The 14167-nt window shown below is 49.3% G+C and overlaps 1 long non-coding RNA gene across 2 annotated transcripts in view; it reads right to left on the bottom strand.

Annotated features, from left to right (window-relative positions):
* LOC121013757 (uncharacterized) overlaps positions 1-10767 on the bottom strand; it is a 29794-nt gene extending 19027 nt beyond the window's left edge. The window contains exons 1-4 of one of the 2 annotated variants that reach the window (XR_005782907.1): positions 10325-10767; positions 7218-7308; positions 6788-6943; positions 4294-6283 (exon numbers count right to left, since the gene is read on the bottom strand). This is a non-coding gene — a long non-coding RNA (uncharacterized LOC121013757). The remainder of the gene's footprint in view (positions 1-4293; positions 6284-6787; positions 6944-7217; positions 7309-10324) is intronic. The other variant, XR_005782906.1, reaches the window with a different exon arrangement.
* Positions 10768-14167: the final 3400 nt, after the last annotated feature.

The raw sequence follows: 14167 nt of genomic DNA, 5'->3' as shown, positions 1-14167 counted from the left end.
GCTCCCTGGAAACCCCACTGGGCTGCCACGTGACCCAGCCAGGCCACCCCCAGGATGAGGCAGACAGAGGGTGCCCCCGCCCCACCGGCCAGCCTTGGCCACAGATTCGTGAGTGAGCGGGATGAACTGCCCGGCGGAGCCTGTCCTAGATTGCTGACCCACAGCACCTCAGGCCTAATTAATGCTTGTGTTTCTTTAAAACCACTATGTTGGGGCGCCTGGGTGGCGCAGTCGGTTGAGCGTCCGACTTCAGCCAGGTCACGATCTCGCGGTCCGTGAGTTCGAGCCCCGCGTCGGGCTCTGGGCTGATGGCTCGGAGCCTGGAGCCTGTTTCCGATTCTGTGTCTCCCTCTCTCTCTGCCCCTCCCCCGTTCATGCTCTGTCTCTCTCTGTCCCAAAAATAAAATAAAAACGTTGAAAAAAAAATTAAAAAAAAAAAACCACTATGTTTAGGGGGTGGGTTTTTTGTTTTTTGTTTTAAATACAGCAAAAACTGACAGGCGCACCTTCGTGGGAAACTACAAACTGAACCAGAAAGCCGCTTGACTCAGGGTCACAGGTAGAGCAGTGGGTAGGGATGAGATACACATTTCTACCTGGTTCTCAGCCGTTACTCCAACCGTGAGCCGCCACCTGCATCTGGGTGCTTACATGCCAGGAAGGGGGACAGAACAGCCTTTCTGCAGGAACTCAGGGGCCCAGAGGACCCCAAACAGGGACATAATGTGGGAGAACCACATCAGTCTGCTTCCAGTGGGGTAGTGCATTACCAAACCTGTGGTCACCTTCTTCTTCCGGCAGGAAAAGTCACAGAGAGGAGAAAACCCAGCTTTCTGCTGTCACACACCACCTCCCCCGTCACCACGCAGAAAGGTCAAGCAGCTTTGAGGGGCCTTACTCCCAAATACGAAAGAGCATCCAAATGCAGAGAAGGAAAAGTTCTTCCTCTGCTTTCTTAGGCTCAGTGGTTGGGGCTTATACATCCAATGGATAAAAGACAGATTAACAGGAGAAAAAACCCAAGAGTTTATTTGCAGGTGCAACGTGCGTACACGTGGGAGGACTCAGCGGCGAGTGACTCAAAGGGGTGGTTAGAATCTGGGGCTTTAAACCATCTTAACAGAAGGCGATAAATCGTGGAGAAGAGACAAGACAAAGGAGAAAGGGTGTGGGTTTGTAGGGGTGGTGATCACGGGCTGATAAATATCTGGGGAAACAAATGGAATATGAGGGATCTTTTAGCAAGCTCCGTTAGGGCTGGTTTTCCGTCTCCAGTGAGACAGGTTGCATCACATGGTCTCTTCTGGAACTGGACAGGAGTGGGGAACATCTTCACAAGGGAAAACGTATACCCTGCATTCCGGCAGAAAGGGGAGGATAGAGAGTTTTTCCTGAATCCGCTGTTTCTCCATTGCCTTCCACTCAAAATAATCCTTATGCCAAAGCGGTCTATTTCGGGATGGTCTATTCTGATCTCCTTCACAAGGATAACCAGATACTTGAAAAGAGTTATAACGTGAAAAGCAAAGAATAAGACCATCATACATGAAAAAGAACACAAAATAAACATCAGCATTGGGGACAGTAAAAAAGCAACTTCAAAAAGCCCCCGTAATTAGTATGTGCAGGGATATAAGAGAAAATATTGAACCTGTAAATCAAGGACCAGATGCTGTGAAAAGAAAAATCAAAGAGTAAGTAAAAAGCTAGGAAATTAAAGCATGGTAGTGAAAATTAAAATTTCAGTGGAAGCACGGGGAAATAACGTTCAATCTGTCTTTGAGAAGGTGAAACCATAACCGATGGAGACTTGGAAAGAAAGTGAGTGGATCAGTTTGAGGTTGACTGGTGAGCACTTGAGAAAGTGAGGCCAGGGGAGGCAGCTGGGGAGGCTCTCGGCACCTTACACACGAATCTCCCCTGGAGGGAGGGACTCTACTTTTCAAACGGAGAGCATCACCACGTCCCAGCAAAATGAACGGAATAAGCCAAGGCACACGACCATAACCGTGAGTGGTAGAGCAGCTTGTAAAACATTCCGAGGGAAGGGAGTTACTTTACCAGAGAGAGGGGATAAGATGTCAGCAGGCTCCTTACCATTATTAAAAATAGAAGAAAAACTGGGATAGGCCCTGAAGAAAAATTACCTTCAACCTAGATTTCATGCTGAGTCAAATTATGAAGGATGAGAGTAAAGATGTATCGCTCAGGCACCATTTTCCAGGAAGCTGCTAGAGGAGGCCTTCTGCACAAATGAGAGTGGACGCTAAGAAAGACCATGACAGGGGTTGAAAACCAGGGACCCACCCGAGGGAGGTGGAGAGCAGCCCCAATATGCTGCTAATGGGAGGTCCCAGGGCCACAGCTGGACGGCAGCTGCAGGGGCAGCAGGTGCACATCCCAGGAGCCCGAGCGCGAGCGGAGGGAGAGACAATGGCGCCCACGTGTAACCGGGTATTTTGGCAGAGTAGACAAGTGCACCCGAGAGGTTGGGGGGTAGAACAGAGATACAGATTAAGAAAAGCTGGAAAATGAAAAGGATGTGGCAATTATTAACTACAACCAAAAACTATGTAATAAAGGAACTTGAAGTTTCTTGGATACATCAATTAACATGTTTTTCCCCCAGTTTAGGAAGCGTTGGCCATTTTTCTTCAAATATTCTTTCTTTCCCTTTGTTTCCCTCCTCTTCTCCCGTGACCCGTTAGGGATACATGGGTGCAGCTGAAGGTGTCTCACAGGTTTCTGGGGCTCTCTTCTGTTTTCTATTTCTCAGACTAAATAATCTGAACTAATAATCTGAACTAAATTCGCCGAACCTTCTGGCAGCTCAATTCAGCTGTTGGGCTGTAGTGCCCACGGTCTTCACTTCAGCTTCGGAAATTTTATTTGTTTTCTCAGCCTTTTAACACCTTTATAATCTCTATTTGGTGACACACCGTTCTCAATCTGTTATTTCTTCAGACATGGTTTCCTTTAGCCTTTGAACATATTTATAGTAACCGATCTAAAGTCTCCATCTTGTAAGTCCAACATCCGGACTGTTGTAGGGATACTTTTTATTTCCTGTGTTTGGGCCACACTCAGCTGTTGGCACGTCATCTAAACTTCAGTGTGCATCAAAATCACCTGAAGGACTTGTTAAAACAGAGGCTGGGCCTCATCCCCAAGTTTCTGGGGTCCAAGAATTTCTGACATAGTCCCAGTTGCTTCTGCCGTGGCTGGTCCACGGAAAACACTTTGAGAACCACCAGCCCAGGCTAGACCCACCATCTCGGCCTCAAAGCAGGGTCCGTGTCTTACGGGTCTCTTACTCCACAGGGTATCCAACACAGTGACTCACAAAGAGCCATTCTACTAGCTTTATTGATATTGAATTACTGAATTTCAAAGGTGTGTCACAGAACATGGCATACACATCGAGGTTCTAAAGAAGAACCAAAAGAGAATGAAGAAGGGCGTGTGGCCCATTCATAAGTGAGGCTGCTTCACCAGTGAACAAAGAAAGGGGAAGGCGTGAGCTTGGTGATCTCCAATAGCATTCCGGGCATCGAGTCGTTAATTATCTCAGTTTTCACACAAGGAAGACTTAATTTTTTAATCATAGCATGCTTCTAGTGATTAGTAGATTCAGTATGAGTGAACACTGATGTCTTTTTACTAATGGGAAAATTGTTGTTAGTTACTAACGGGAAAATCATTACGATTAGTGCCCAGCTAAAAAATGCCAGACACAGAAACCGAAGCAACAAGCAGAGGCAGCCGTGTGCAGGACAGTGGGCAGGGGGCTGCCTGGCTTTGAGCCCACAATGCCACGTGCACTCAGGCCCTCAGTTTCTCCCTCTGTAGAATGGGCACCAAAATACATCCGCTTCAGAGGGTAAGTCCTCAAAGCAGCACCTGCTGCACAGTGAACGTTTGTTAAAAATACCAACCGGTGCAGCCCCTGTGGAAACCAGTATGGAGGTTCCTCAAACCATTAAAAAGAGAGTTATGATGTGACCCAGCAATTTCACTGCTGGGTACTTACCCAGGGAAGATGAAAACACGAACTCGAAAAGATACCTGCACACCCGTGTTCACTGATGTTTCACTTACAATAACCAAGATACGGAAGCCACCTAAGTGACCTCGGCAGATGAGTGGATACGGGAAATACTTCCAGCAGAATTTTATTCAGTCATCAAAAAGAAAGAAATCTTGTCATTCGTGACAACACAGAGGTCTCGGAGACATCACACTAAGTGAGATAAGCCAGGCAGGGGAAGACAAACACCGAATGATCTCACTTACCTGTGGGATCTAAAACACCAGCAACGATAAAACTGTGGAGTCATTGCTAGAGAGGGTATTGTAAGTCCTGGAGGGTGAACGGGGTGAGAGCTGAAACGTCAGCGATGTTCTGGTCCCAAGGTTGTCGAGCGCGATAGCACTCTGAGAACAGAGCCCCGTGACACCGCAGAGGACAATTAGATACAAAATCCGCTGTGACCCCCTGACACTCCTTGAAACTACATGTACTCCCTTCACGTAGCCAGCAGGTGCATGTCTGGTTAATGTCTAAAGATCCTTTGTGTTCCCTACCCATGCTTTGATATCCTTTGATACTCATATCTAAGAAAGTATGAAATAAAGACTCTGTGCGGTTTGCTGCTGCAGCTGTTTCACTGGTGGAAGCATGCCCGCACGTCCGCTCCATCCTGTATCTGAGAACTTCTTTGGTGTGCGGCCACACAAAACAAAAAGCAGACCCGTAGACACGGAGGAGTGGGGGCGGGTGGAATCAGTGAAGGGGTTGAAAGGCACACACTTCCAGTTATGAAATGAGTAGGTCTTGGGTGTGGCAGACAGCATGGTGATTGATGGTAGTTAATAATAACTGTGCTGTACATTTGAAAGTTGCCCAAAGAGTAGATCTTAAAAGTTCTCATAAAAGGGTTAATAATAAAAGTAAACCAGCAGAGAATCTTCTCAGGTTAGTCTGTGCTTTCGGGGATATGTTTCCCAGTGAAATTGAGAACGGGAGAGGCACTGGGGCCGTGGAGGGGAAGAAAAGGCTCTCCTAAAGTCCCGTGGGTCCCAGGGGTCTCTAGGGTGATGGCACCCTGTGTAGACAACATCGTGGCTGTCTCGCACCCATATCTGTACATTCCCAGCTCCCATCTCCCACTTCTCCAGACATCCTGCACCTGCAGGAAAGGAGAGGAAGAGAGAGGACGAAAGGCAAACTCACGTCCCTATCAGCTTTTTCGGTCATGCTGTGGATGGGTGCTTCTGGAATGGAAGCGATTTCAGGTTCGTGACCCTCCCCAGAACCCGTGAGAATCCACATCCCAGCCCTGATTTTAGGCTGATGGCTAGTGAATCCGAACGGGATCAACCGAAGGAAACTGGACAAACATTCCTCCTCTTGCAAGGGGTTCAGATTTCCCCCGAGAGCCCTGGAATTGACTGTAAGTCTTGGCAAAGAGCATCGCCCACCAGTGCGGGGCTCATAAAGTGTACAGGTCTCCAGCTGGATTTCGCAATGAGAAACACACCTCCGTAACACAGCCGGAGGCGAGGAACCAGTCCCGGATGACTGATGTGGGGACTGCACAAAGGCGGCAGAAGGGGCAAGATTCGGTCATGCTACTGGCCTGGCCGCGGCCCCTCCTGCCTGGCGGTGTCATTCCCGCGGACTCTGCACGCCGGGAGAGGCTAGCCCTCTGGGTCACCCTGTGCGCACTCAGGCACTCTCTCCTCTTTCACTTTCTTCCCTCCTTTTCTTTCTTCCTTTCATCCTTTTTGACTGAGAGGGCCAAATTCAATTGTGTGTTCTCTCTTCAAGCTTTCCGTCGCAGAGATTTCCAAACACACACAACGGTAGCGGTAGGCACACAACAGTCCCCGAGGCTCTGTCACCAGCCTCCCATATCACATTGAGCCAGTTTTGTTCTCTCTGTTCCCCACGGATGGGGTTCTTGAGCAAACGGCTAAGAAAGAATTCTTGAGATGTCTTCGGTGCGAAAAGGCGGTTTTACTAAAGCACGGGGACGGGACCCGGGGGCAGAAAGAGCTGCCCCGGGGTTGTGAGGGGTGACTGATTATACACCTTTAGGTTTGTGGAGGGAGGGCCATAGAGATAAAGTAAGTTTCTAAGGAATGTGGAAGCAAGGCTTTCAGGACCTTGAGATAAAGTTATGTTCAGTCTTTAATAAAACACAAACACCAAGGGAGTAGGGCAGCCAGGAGTTGCCCGAAGAAGTTCTCGCTCTGCGTGTTTCAGGTGTCTGTCAGTGGGCTGCGGGCTGGAAGGAGATTTCACTTAAGCTACGTTTCTCTTGCCTGTGTTTCCTTCACCACCCTCTACTTTTCCTCTACCACCCAATGTTTTCCTGGAGCATTTTACAGCAGATCCCAAAATTTCACTCTTTTTTTTTTTTAATGTTTGTTTGTTTATTTTGAGAGAGAGAAACAGAGTGCGAGCAGGGGAGGGGCAGAGAGAGAGGGAGACACAGAATCCCAAGCGGGCTCCAGGCTCCGAGCCGTCAGCACAGAGCCCAACGTGGGACTCGAACCCCACGGTGAGATCATGACCTGAGCTGAAGTTGGATGCTCCACCGACTGAACCACCCAGGTGCCCCCAAAATTTCACTTTTAAATGCGGCATTTTGTCTCTCTAAAAACTAAGCACTTAAAAAAAAAAAAAACCTATCTAAAATACATGATCACACTTTCCCTAATTAACAACAATCCCTCCACATCATCTAATATGTAGTTTGTTTTAAAATCTCTCAAAAAATACCTGCTACAGTTGTTTTTGTTCCAATAGGCTCCACTCAAGGTCTCCATGGCGCATCTGGCTGTTAGTCTCTTAAGCTCTCTCAGCATATGACACTTTCGTCTGTCTTTCTCTCCCCAGGCCACATGTCCGGCCGGCTCAGGTTCCCACAGTCTAGACCTGCCCAATTGAATTGTCAAAGTTGTCAGAAGTTCAGAGATAACAGAAGTAAAGCCAGTGAATCACCTAAGTAGCAATGAGTAAAATTTATCGCGCCCACATACACAAGACGGTTTGCATGCCAGGAGCACTTAGACCAAGCACCGTGTGAGGCTTGGCGTATCGTCCTAAAAAGTGGATCATGTCGTGAGAAGGCAGGGACTGCATATTCTTCCCAGGGACTGGCTATAATGTTAGAATGTTCCAGAATTAAAGGGAATTGGTCACCAGTTACCTCATATCAGTTTCAGGGGACAGTTTAAATTTCACTTACGATTTCCAGAGGCACCAGCAAGAAGTAACCCAGGCAAGTGAGCCTCCCTTGTCTGGCAAGACAGAAAAAAAAAAAAAAAAAAAAAAAGCTAAATTGAGCTTTGCTTGTGTGACTAAATTGGTTTTGTCTGCACAGGGAATTTTCAAGTATGGTTGCCATTTGTGTTTCATTTCACCAGTGTAACTAACACATTCCTTTGCTCCCCAAGCTCCTATAAACTGGTGTTTGGATCTGGAGGCTTGTTTAGACGTGGGTTTGAACTTTTCAGCATGGATATTCTAGGATATTCTATACACGGTGCTGGCAGTTCCTCCCACACCCCTAATGTCTGGTGACCCAAGTCTGCTGGACCTGATATTGGTAGGAGGCAGGGGGAAGGTCAGGTCGGCCTGATTGCACCCCCCGCCCAACGTTCCCTGTCAGACTCTTGGTTTTAGCATTGATAATTGCCAACACTCATGTGCTCATTAGTGGTTGCAAACGATGGCTGTCCATTTTGATTTTGTTGTTCTGCACTGATCAGCTGTAATTCCTCTGTTGCTACTTTCTAACCCGAAATACAGTGTGTAGAGGAAAGTATATTTGAAAGTTGTATTTTTGAAATATACATGACACTTTTCTCTTTATAAATTTTCAGAATAATTGGGAACCTACGAGGAGACCAGTAAGACTTTCTTCCGTTTTCCTGTCATCACACACATACAGCAGTTCGAGCACCTGCTTTGTTCCAATGGCGGGGTCTCCTCCAGACCGGCCCCCGGACACAGCCCCCTTGGTCTTGGCAACGTCCCTATTTTGGACCACAACACCGATGTCTCAGGATCGTCTCGTACTGTGCCTGCCTCAGAACGGCGTTCTTTCTAAGAGCCTTGGTTCCTTTCAGTAAAAAGTAGCTTTTGGTGAGTGTGCTTGTTGTGACCGTCTTGTCCTTGAGTCTAGGCTTCTTCTGTGTGTGTGGTTTTCTCTGAAAGATCATGTTGAGCTTATTACACTCTCCTTTCCAAACCAAATGTAAAATTTTAGGGTTTTTGCTTAAGTCTGATTATAACGCTGTGCTGCTTAGCGTTGAAAATCTTGGTCCCTAAGGAATTTTCCGTGATTATTTTTCTGCTGTCTCTTCTGCCGTCTATGTGCTTCACCATGTGGATGGTTCGAATAACAATATCAGTATTAGTATTCCAAGTAGGAAGCTAGGATGAGGGAAAAGCTTGCCACCTGCATGGCAAACAGCCACAGACATGAGAGGTACAAAGTGGCATCGGGGAGAGTTTCAACCACAGTGACAAAAGCAGGAGGAATCAGTGTAAGGAGAGTTTGCCTGCCTGTGAGATTGCTCTGAGATGGGAGGTCTGACACAGGCTCCCCCAGGAGTGTCACCAATGGTACTCAGCAGTAGATGGTTGTTGGTGGCAGGGTTTTAGGGAAGAAGGGGACGGACAGAACTTTTAGCTGCCGCGGGCTTTGGGAGGTTTCACACACGGTACATTTGAGCCTCTGGATTTTTTTTTTTTTTTTTGTCATATTTACTTATTTTGAGAGAGAGAGCGCACATTTGTGAGGGACCAAGAGAGGGAGAGAGAGAGAATCCCAAGCAGGCTCACTCTGTCAGTGTAGGGCCCAACGTGGGCCTCGAACTCATGAACTGTGAGATCACGACCTGAGCCGAAATCAAGAGTTGGATGCTTAGCCAACTGAGCCCCCAGGAGCTCCTTGAGCCTCTGGATCCTAACGGCTTCTTGTAGGTCCCTGGTGCCTTCCTACGGGCTTGGACCACGGGGGCAGTGTGAGAAAGTAGACGTGAAAGATGGTGTCACTTTTCCAGTTCCTTCATTTGTCTCTGAGTTTTGTCCCTGCTTCCAAACTCAACATGACTTGTCTGGAGAGAGGAACATCCTAATAAGCCTGGCAAAAAGTCAAGCCATTTGTCCCTCTGCTTCCTGGAACCTCTCTGGAAAACGCTGCATGTTTCTTTGTGGTGACGCTGTTCACCGTGTACCTGGGTCTCATGTCGGAGAAAAAGGACTTCATGCCCACAAACCCAGCTATGTTTCTATTGAACAACCCTCGACTCGTTTAGCACCTGAGTTGCTAATGACATATTTTACTAAGTTTATGACTTCATAAATGCAATGGTTAGCACTTAATTTCAAGCAATGCCAACTACTCTTACAGGATATTAATTCAACGTTTTAATAAAAAGCTGTTTGGGAGTATGGACCATGGCATTAATCCCCAGATTCTCCCAAAGACGAAGGCGCAGCTCTCTGGGCCCGGCCCTGGCTGCTGCGGGGCTGGCCGGCCGCTCTCGGGGGAACCACTCTTCAGACCTGCCTGCAACCTCAAACACGCACGCCCTTCTCATTAGAGCACACGGCACCTCTGCCCTGGAGGATTAGCTCCAAAGGGGGATAGGAAAAGTAGAAACATCTGCTCAGTCACAGCTAACGGGGACATGAGAGTTCTAATCCTGCCTCTGTCCCCAGCCCCCTTTCCCTGATCTAGGCAGGAACAGCCGACCTGAGCTGAAGCTCAAAGCCAGAGGAGCCAGTTAAAGAGTTGGGGCCTGGGAGCTCTGAGGGGCTGGGGAGCAGGGGGCCCGGGCTGCGTGAAAAGGGAGGAAGAAGGGGAAGGGGTATAGGGAGCGGGTGGAACAGGGGTGCAGGGGTACAGGGGGAGCAGGGGTGTGGATGCACACAGAAGCCAGGGTATGAGGTGTGTACCAAGGGCTGCGGGAGAGGGCAGGTGCGCAGGGCATGGGGGGTGTAGCAGGGATTTGGGGGCGCAAGAGGGGTGCAGGGGCGTGCTGCGGAGGGGGCAGGGGAGCAAGATGCTGGGGGTGGTGGTGAAGGGACACGCAGGAGGTGCAGGGGAGCAGTGATGCGGGGAGGGTGCAGGGGCACGCAGAGGGGTGCAGGGGAGTCCTGGAGGGAGCGGCAATGGGGGAGGGGGAGCGGGAAGGGGTGCGGAGGGAGCGGATGGCGGGGCGTGGGGAAGGACACGGAGGGGAGGGGCTCCTGAGGGCAGGGACTCAGGGCAGGTGCTTCTGTGCCCCCCTCTCCACACAGTACCTGGCTCCAAACGTGTTCGCTGAGCTGAAGCGGCTGGCGGAGGCCGGATCGTCGGGACCTTGGCGCACCTGTGGCCCCAGATCTCAGGGGCGCGCGTGCGTTCTAGGTTTCCTCCGTGACCTTGCCAACCTTGGTCAGCCGTGGAACTCTAGTCCTTCATGTTTCATCTTTTTCTCGTCGACAGAAATTAAAGACAGAAAAGATAGTAAACATTTTAACATTTCTTGAATTGTGGAAGCATCAAGAAGATGGAAACGTTAGTGATTTACTCACAGTGTAGACATTTCTTTGCAAACTGGTGTCAACAATCTGCCAAAGCCTTGTTTGCTGGGAGCATGCCTGAGGGTGTAGCATTTTCTGATTTAGTGATGTATAAATATTTGTAAAAGGGAAGAACTGTGTTTTTTTAATGTTTATTTATTTTTGAGAGAGAGAGAGAGAGAGACAGAGCATGCGAGGGGGAGGGGCAGAGAAAGAGGGAGACACAGAACGGGAAGCAGGCTCCAGGCTCCGAGCTGTCAGCGCAGAGCCCAACATGGGGCTCCGGCTCACGAACCTTGAGATCATGACCTGGGCCAAAGTCGGACGCTTAACGTACTAGGCCACCCAGGTGCCCCGGGAAGAACAATTTTAAAAAGAGGCTACCGGGGACTGAAACCTACAAGGGTCATCTCTCCTCCATTTTTTTCTGTACCCTTAAAACATTCCCCCTTTGGAGTCTGGAGCAGGAGAAGGGGTGCAGCCCAATGTCACACAGAAACAGCAGTTGAGGCTGGGAGAGTCACATGTTCAGGGCCCTAAACAGACCGGTGGCTGGCCCAGTGGAAGGTGCTGGAATCTCTCTGCACCCGGATAATGGGTGGAGATGAGCCCCCACATGTGAGCGTGCCCGCTCAGCATGGTGCGTGGGAGCCCAGAGCCAGGTCACTAATCTGTGGTCTGGCTGGAGCCACATACCTGTGGCTCTGGATGAAACTGCTTCACAGGGAGACAACCTTGTCCCAGGGCACCCAAGAAGGAATATTTCCACAGAGGATAAGTTCACAAAGATTCCAAAACATATCAGAAGTCCAGTGTTATGAAAAATAGTCACGAGGAGAGCCCGCGTCCTGGAAGTCATTCTCTTCTGTGGCCGTGTGTCTCCAACGCCCCAGCAGGGACCTGGTCACAGTGTGGACCGAAACCACCCAGGTGGTTGGCACGAGGTGGGACTCAGAGAGACACCACCAGCGTCCATGGAAGGCCGTCCATGGCCTCCTCTATGACCCCAGGCGGGGACTGGCCACCGCCTGTTAATGAGGATTTCATCCAGAAAGGAGTGCCTGCAGTCCACCTGACCAAGGGACCCGGGAAGTTTCACCAGATTTCATTAAACACGACCCACGGAAATGACCAGCCTTTCCCATGTTTGCAGTGAGTTGACAGGGGACGAGGCCCCTGGAGCCCTCTGTGCTGAAATGGGCTCCCGGATCCATAAGGGAGAGAACGTCCACACGGTACCTGGTTCCCAGCCCCCGCAGCTGAGCTGGGAATACGGGAGCCTTTGGAACATGCCAGACACTCCACAGAGGACTGGGGAACCAGGATCGGAAACCTCGTGGGAGCCAGGGCACCAGAAATGACACGCTTCTGGAACAGACCCCAACCCTCTCCCTCTGTTTGCACCAGTCCAGTGGGGGCAAAATCCCAGGGGTGGGCCGGACTGGCCACCGTCAAGGCACATGCCTGCCACTGACCAGTCTGCTGCAGGGACCCCTTGGCTTCTCAAGTGGGAGAGCAGAGCCTTTCAACTTGCAGTCCCACCGAAACATGCGCAGAGGAGGAGAGGAGTCCCCCAAATGCAAAACAGCATGCCGACAGACAGGGAGAGACTATTCCCACGCAGGCAAAGCAATCCAACCCAGCCCTGTCCGCGACTCCATCCTCACGGCCGTCCACGGAGCCGCTGGTCCTCGGCCAACATCCACAACACCAATGGCGGGCTCTCCACCCTCAAGCCCCTGGCTCTGCTTGCTTGCACTGGCTGGTCTCACACCTGCCCAGGGCTTAAGGATTTCTGGTCCAAGCCCCGCTTGGGTCCCCTGCCTGGAAGGGCTGGCCAGATTGGGGCCAGATCCTGAGCAGTAGGAGAGAGGGATACCCAGGAGGGATGAGGTTGGTGAGGAGATGAGGTGGTGGCAGACAGGGAGGTGGGGCGGCCATGGGTCACGGGTGAGTGGGCCAGGGGCTGCCCTCAAGGGCACGGGCTCTAATGGGGTGAGCCCCCTGGGGAGTGAGGGCTAGAGGGTGGCCTTGAAGCCAGCCAATCCTGGCAGATATTTGTAAACAGAAAGTGTTATCCTGACTTCCTCATGAACTGCCACTGTTTGTTCATTCCTTATTGCACTTGACGTTGAACGTGCCTCCTTTCTTCTACAGGTTTTACTGATTAAAACCCAACTTAAACCTGCAGCCAAGGAAAACTGTGCCCACGTAGCACTCAACCAGGAAGATTTCAAGTATGGTAAATGTGCAAAGTGTCAGAAGGAAAGACCTGGGCCGAGGAGAAATGAGAAAACCATCAGAGGGAGGAACAAATATTTTTAAGGAAACGACACTTGTGTATTGTGATATGCTAAACTATCAATGACAACTGGAGTAAAGAACTGTATTATTACTTTTTAATACACTTTAGCTTTTGGAGATTTAGGATTAGATTCACAGCAAAATGGAACAGAAAGTACAGAGTACCCCCCACGCCCCTGTGCCCCTCCAGAGCCGTCCCCGCCATCAACACCGCCAGCAGATGGTGCACGTGTTACCCTGCACGGATGCGTCACACCACCCGGGGTCATGGTTCACGTCAGGATCACACTTGGTCTTGTATATTCTGCGGGTTTGGCCAGATGCATGCTGGTACCCACCATGAGAGTGCAGTGCTAGTTTCAGTCCCTAAAGATGCTCAGTGCTCTCTACCTCTCCCCTCCCCCACCCCCCATCTCTGGTCTCTTTCCTGTCTCCATAGTTTTGCCTTTTCCAGAATGTCTTGTAGCTAAAATCATACAGTATGCATCTTTTCAGACTGGCTCCTTTCACTTAGTTACATGCATTAAAGTTTCCTTCATGTCTTTTCATGGCCTGATAGCTCATCTCTTTATAGTGCTAATATTCCATTGTCTGGATGGACCACAGTTCATTCATCCATCCACCTACTGACGGATGTCTTGGTTGTTTCCAAAATTTGGTGACTTTGAGCAAAGCCGCTGTAAACACTCATGTGCAGGCTTTTGCGTGGTTGTAGATTTTCTAAATCCCGAGGCGCATGATTGCCGGATCCTATGGTAAGTGGATGTTTAGTTTCGTAAGAAACGAACTCTCTTCCAAAGCGGCTGCACCAATTTGCATTCCCACCAACAGCGAGAGAGAGTTCCTGTTGTTCCACATCCTCTCCAGCGGTTGGTGTTGTCGGTGTTCTGGATTTTGACCATTCTGATAGGTGTGGAGAGCTGGATTATCTTCAGTGCTGGGATCGCAGCATCCAAGTGTGGGCGTGGTAGTGGTTGTTTTCATCTCTAATACTGTTTTTATGATTAAATACCTAGAAACATCTTCCAGTTTAGAGGAAGCACTTGTCATTATGAAACCAGGGTTGACTGGTGCAGATTGGAGAGGGAAAATCATCCTTTTACTGCACAACAATCAGCACTCTTGTCACATGGAAATGAAACATTACAACAAAAGATGTTTTATATATATATATATATATATATATATATATATATATATATACATACATATATATATATATACACACACATATACACACACACACACAGATATATATGTAAGATGTTAAGATGTTAC

The sequence above is a fragment of the Herpailurus yagouaroundi genome, unplaced genomic scaffold (assembly GCF_014898765.1).
Source record: "Herpailurus yagouaroundi ecotype Mexico unplaced genomic scaffold, PumYag 199, whole genome shotgun sequence".
Taxonomy (NCBI): Eukaryota; Metazoa; Chordata; class Mammalia; order Carnivora; family Felidae; genus Herpailurus; species Herpailurus yagouaroundi.
The sequence above is the reverse complement of the archived record's forward strand: the minus strand, read 5'-3'. Positions and strand labels throughout refer to the sequence as shown.